General features: G+C 64.5%; 1 protein-coding gene across 2 annotated transcripts in view; it reads right to left on the minus strand.

Annotated features, from left to right (window-relative positions):
- The window catches only part of LOC115350471 (heat shock protein HSP 90-beta), a 42,389-nt gene extending 38,178 nt beyond the window's left edge, over window positions 1–4,211 (minus strand). For both annotated transcript variants that reach the window (XM_041128208.1, XM_041128206.1), the window contains exon 1: window positions 4,046–4,211. The gene's annotated coding sequence lies outside the window, so the exon portion shown is untranslated. The remainder of the gene's footprint in view (window positions 1–4,045) is intronic.
- Window positions 4,212–5,805: the final 1,594 nt, after the last annotated feature.

Consider the following 5,805-nt stretch of genomic DNA (forward strand, 5'->3'; position numbering starts at 1 on the left):
GCAGAGTTTGGCTGTCCCTGGAGGGGAGGCACCGGCTTCTGGCCCCTTGCCCGCCCTCGCTGCAAAGCCGCCGGACCCCGAGAGGTGCTCTGCTGGGGGCTTTGCTGGGACGCCGCCCCCCGCCGGCGCCGCGGCAGAGCACCCACAAACTCATCGCCGGGAGGCGCGCGGGCCGCTGCTGCCCCCTGCTGGCGGCAGCCCGGCGCAGCAGCCCCTTGACCGGGGAGCACGGGGGGCCCACGGGGAAGGGCTTAGCCGCCCTACAGGCTTAAGTGGCTCTGCGGCATGTGGGAGGGAGGGTGGGAAAGCGGGGGGGGGGCAACAGTGGCGTGCTCCCGACAGTGGGGAGCTGATGGCTGGTGGGAGAGGATCTGGCCTTTCCGAGCCGGGAAGCGTCCCAAGCCGCCCCTCGGGCAGGGGGCTAGGGAAGGGCAGGCGAGGGACCCCAGGCCCACCATGAGGATGAGGAGGCAGTGGACTGGAGCAGGGAGAAGGGGGCACCACCAGCATCGGGAGCTGTGGACGCAAAGCGGGACCCGGCACCCCAAAGTGTGGGCAGCGATTCGGACGGCTTGTTGTGTGTGCTGTGCTAACCCACGGCTGTGCTGCAGAGAGGGGGCTGGGGATGAGCGAGAGCCAGGAAATCTGGGGAGGTAAGCAGGGAAGTCCAAGGGCAGAAGCTCCAGCTCTTAGTTTGAAGGCAGTGTAACGGAGGAGGACAGCGTTTGCCTGTAGGTAACATACCATGCAGAAGGGCAGGGATAGTGTTAGGAAGCAGATTTCAGGGTCCTGCTGAAGGAAGGATCGTATGAGGACACAACACAGCGACAGCCACCCTGAGCACAATACCTGCCCTGCGGGGCTGTGCTTGCAGCTCAACTGCAGGCCGCAGAGAAAGGGGTCCTGGCTGGGCCTGTGAAAGCCCCGAGTCTCACAGGGGTGGGGTGGGATGGGACAGGACTGCATGGGGAAAAGCATGAGGCGCGCCTCCTCAGCGTAGCTCACTTCTCAGAAGGCAGCTTGCCTGCTTCTCCCCACAGCCCTGGGCTATAAGGCAGCCAGGAGCATCCTTGTGCCACTGCCTGTGCTTCAGGGCTAAGAAGGGCTCCTGGCGCTACCTTCCCAGGGGCTCATGGCCTGAGGCTGACTCAACACAATCACCCTCAGCTGACAGGGACTCACAGACAGTGTCTGGGGAAACATGGCCTGCTCTGCTAACACCACGACCCAGACCCAGTAAATCTCCTTTCTGGCAAGCCAGAAAGGGAAAGTCAGCCCTGACAACAGCAGTGGCTGGCTTCTCATGAAGAACCCCCTTCTGAGGAGGAGCTGCAGGCATCATCTGCTCCCTGCCTTCTCCACTCTCCCCACAGGACCTGCCATCTCCAGTGGGTGCAAGCAGGTGGAAAAGCCTCACCTGTCTGTCGCTAGTGCAGCATCCTGGGATGGCAGAGCTGGGAAGCTTCACAGCAGGGCTGAGCTGCCGTGAGGTGTCCAGCAGCGCTGCGGCTGTGCTGCTGCTGGCCCTGCTTTGTAGCTGCAGTCATGGAGGTGCTGGGATCCCTGCAAAAAGCCATGCTTCTTGAGAAGAAAAAGAGCTCCACGAAAGCCTGGCTTCCTGGTAAGCCCTGGAGTGGCTCGTTGCTGGTGGCAGCTCAGGCCAGGGCTGCCAGCTCTGATGCAGGACAGGCTGCTCTGCTGCTGCCGCCCACATCCGCTGTCCCGTTGCTCCAAGTGCCGCCCAACTCGCCTTCAGGGATGCTCCAGCTGCTCCTGGCAGGGAGCGGGGCTTCTTATATGTCTGTGCACAAGATAGCCGGCGCAGCGCAAGCAGGCCAGCAGCAGCACGTGGCCATGATCCTGTACCACGTCTTCCATCATCTTATCTGCACGGGCCTGGGCCTAGGGACCGTGACAGATGAGCTTCACTATCTCTTACCACCTGGCCGTGCCAGCTTCCCTTGCTCCCTACCTTTCCCCATCCATTGCAGCCCCTACAGCACCTGCTCCTTCCCCAAGGCAGCACCAGGGCGCGGGAGGGATAGGGACAGTGAGCAGCGGTGGGCACCCTCTTTTCTCACTTCTCACGTGAGACCTTTACCAGGGCAGCAGATCAGCGCCCTGACCTTGGGAGGCACCACAGATGTGGGAGCAAGGGCCATGCCATGAAACCTACACTGCCTGTACCTTCGTTTCTCTCCCCTGCATGTGAAGTCAGGCTCCTGCAAACAAGCCTCAGGCTAAGCCTCGGGCCCTGCGGGCAGCTGGGACCTCTGCACCAGGCCAAATCACACCGAGGGCAGCTGGGGCATGGTGCCCGGGGAGGAAGGAGCTACATGCGGAGTGGTGCAAGGGTGGAGGGCGGGCTCCCGGCTCCCAGCTCCCAGCGGTCAGCCTACAAATGGAAAGGGTCATGGGAGAGTGCCCGGCTACGGGGACAAAGGACATGCAAGAGGCAGATAGGGCTGCAGAAGAAGCCCTAGCAGGGAGGCGAGGGGTCGCACAGCCCCAGGGCCTCCAGGAACAGGGAGAGCTCCCCAGCAGTGTCCCCTGCGATGCAGGCACCCCTGGGGCTGTACAGGAACATATGGGACTGGCAGGGCAGGGAAGGCTGGAACTGACACAAGAGGGTGACAGGGGCAGTAAGAAGTGGCCGTGCCAGTCCTGGGGTGACATCCTCACAGACAGGTTAGCCAAACACCGTACCCAGCTGGCTGGTGCTGGGGGGGTGGGGGGGAGGCGTTTGCTGCCCCATGGCACTGTCCTGGTGCCAGCCATATCTCCCGGGACAGGTCCCCTGCCCAGTCCTGTGGGGGGTCCCAGAGGGGGAGGAGAAGGCAGCACCACCCAGTACAGGCAGGAGTGTGGGGCTGAGCAAGTTGGGGTCAAAGCATCCATCGGACAGCCTGCCACCCCCACAGCACCCCAACCCCGGCTGCCCTGCACTGCCACTGGACGGGTGCAAAGGTTTCCCCGGAGCGCTGCCACCGTCGCTTCTGGGGTCCCCGCTCCGCCCCAGCACCCACCCACTCCTGTGGCAGCAGACACCAGCCCTTAACCCCGTGCCCTGTTTATGGCCTGCGGCGGCAGTCCCCAGCCCTGCGTCCCAGCCCGTGGGACGCAGCGCAGCGAGCTCCTGCCCGGCCCGCTGTGGCCCGGGGCACAGCCACGCTTGCTTACATGTTTTTTCCCGGAGCTGGCAGGCTCCTTCCCGCGGTGCAGCTGGCTGACAAGGCAGGATACTGCACCGTTCAGGCAAAGGGCTGCCAGCAATGCCTGCCCGGGGCTCGCCAGGTCCTAGTGCGCTGCCTGCCACGTCAAGGACAGAGAGCAGACGGGTGCCGGACAGCCGTCAGCCCCAGCCCAGGGCCGGCCCCGGTGCCGCCGGCACTGCAGCCCAGTGCTCCCACCCCTGCCTAACCCTGCCTCGCACCCCGCTCTGCCCCGGGTCCCCCAGCTGCAGCACCCGCAGCTGCGAGAGGGATGCTGCTGAGGTCACCCCACTGCCGCAGCTCCGGCACAGGGATGCCCCGTGCTCTGGCTTTTCCCTGTGCCTCCCCTCCTCCTGGAGCAGATGGCTGGCCCTCCTGCCCCTGCGCCCTCCGGGGACCCTGCCCCGGGGATCCCTGCCCCGGGAGGAGGGCATTGCTGTGCTGCGAGTTTGCCCAGGTAAGGAAGCCAGGGTGCTGGCAGCCAGCCCCACCACTGCTGCTCCCTGCTTTCACTCCCCCCCACCCTGCAGCAGGGCCAGGCTCCGAACCCTCCTTGCAGCCATGGGACCAGAAAGCTCAGGGTCCCAGCCCTCTGTCCTCCCGGGGTGGGGGAGTGAGGCAGTGGGTGATGGCTCCGGGAGCTCAGCATAGGCCCCCAGCTGCAGGGTGACCTTGCAGCAGGACTGCCACGCAGCCAAAATAGGGGGGCAAGTCGTTGGCTCAGCAGAGGGGAGCTTGGAGCCGGACCCCCTCCCTGGTACGTGGGGGAACAAGGCACAGCAGGGACAGTGCTTGCTCTGCTCACCCCCCCCCTGCCTGCACCCTGCCCTTACCTTGAGGGCTCAGCTCTCCCCGTGCCAGCTGATGCTGCCTGCAGCCTCCTCACTGCCTGGTGCCAAGTGGGGTCGGGGTTTCCTGTGGCAGCAGAACCGGGGTGCAGAGGGTCCACTGCCCCACGGGCTCTCCAGCCAGCAGGTTTCAGAGCCCTGGCACTGGCTGGGGCTGGCTGAGAACGGCTCCCGCTGGCTCAGCAGGTGGAGGCTGCATGCACAGGCGGATTAGCGGGGCGGGGGGAGGGCGGGGGGGGGGAAGTGGCTTCTGCCATTGGAACTGCAAGCGGGATTCGTCAGCGGGTTGCAGAGCGGCCGAGCGCCAGTGCAGGGAAGGAGAGAGGGGAGGCTGGGGGCAGGCAGCTGTCCCGGGGGGACAATGCAGCCTGTGCAAGGGGGACAGCCCTGGGGACCAAGAGGGGTGCTGCAGGTGCCAGCATCATCCCTGGGATGGCGACACCTCACCAGTGGCACATGACACCCCACGCTGCTGTGCTGGACTCGGGCCATTGCGGGATGCTTGCTCAGCCCCCACCCCACCATGGGTCTGCATGCCCTCAAGCAGAGCACCCTGCACCCTCTGCCCCCTCTGCCGGGCCCCTCAGCTGCTCAGGAATGAACTGGCGCTTGCCCACCGGCTGCTCTCCTGGTATGTGTGGCTGGAGCTGCAAATGTTGTGCCTCAGCCTCCTCCCCAGCCCGGCTGGGGCTGGCCTCCTCCCAGGGCACCCCCCCAGCCCTGCCGTCCCTCTTGCCTCTTCCCATTAAAGCAGCACAGGCAGCCGAGCTTTGGTGCCGGAGAAAAACAGGTGCTGGAGCCAATAGCAATGGAGCCAAGTAGAGGTTGGGAAGGCACAGGGGAAGCACAAAAAGCACACCCACGCCCACATGGCAGCACCCCTTGCTGCCATTTCCTCCCACCCCTCATTGGGAGCATGGAGAAAGCTGTTCTGCTGGTGACAGTGGCGTGGCCACCTCTACCTCACTGCCTGTCCCCAGCCCTGGGGACGCTGCGGGAGGGAGATGGGGTGGCAGGAGCATTTTTCCTCTCCCAGCCCTTGCTGCAGAGCTGGGCTGCAGCCAGCACTTCTATTTTAAGCCCCACAACATGTATGAGGAGGCGAGGGGTGTGCACGGCCGAGCCTCGCAGCCCGCTGGGAAGAGGCCTGGCTACCCACAACCCTGGAAACTTCGCCTTCTCCTGCCGGGGCTGGTACATTCTAAGGGCAGGTTGGGCCAGCTCCTCTTCCCGCTTCCCAGTGCAAGCTGGAACTGGGGCAGCTACAGCCGGTGTAGCCTGGTGAAGTTATTGCAAAGTATCTGGGTTGCAGGAAGCCCCGGGGGTCTGGTCACACTCCCCTGGCCCCCACCCTGGCACGCAACATCCACCTGCCACAACCTGTGCTGGCGGCCATCCTGCAAAAGAGGAAGGCTAGGCAGGCCTGGCAGGGCTGTGCAGGCAGGAGGATTTGCTCTGTAGGCAGCAGCTTCTCCATTGAGCTCCTGTGGCAGGGAAAAGGGGCCCAGGTGCCCCATGGGATTAGCTGGGCTGGGTGCAGGCACAGAGGAACCAAGGGACAAAGCATCCTTGTGAGAGACATAAGACAGCTCAGGCTTCTCCCTGAGCAGGGCTGAACCCTGCTGCAGTGGCCCCCCTCATCTGAAGCTCCCCCCATCCCTTAGCAGGGACCACCTTGCAGAGCCCCTCTCCTCCTGTGTTGAGAGGTGCTGCTGGAGGAAGAAGCTCCCAGACTAAGTGTCTGT

This window comes from Aquila chrysaetos, chromosome 13 (assembly GCF_900496995.4).
Source record: "Aquila chrysaetos chrysaetos chromosome 13, bAquChr1.4, whole genome shotgun sequence".
Classification (NCBI taxonomy): domain Eukaryota; kingdom Metazoa; phylum Chordata; class Aves; order Accipitriformes; family Accipitridae; genus Aquila; species Aquila chrysaetos.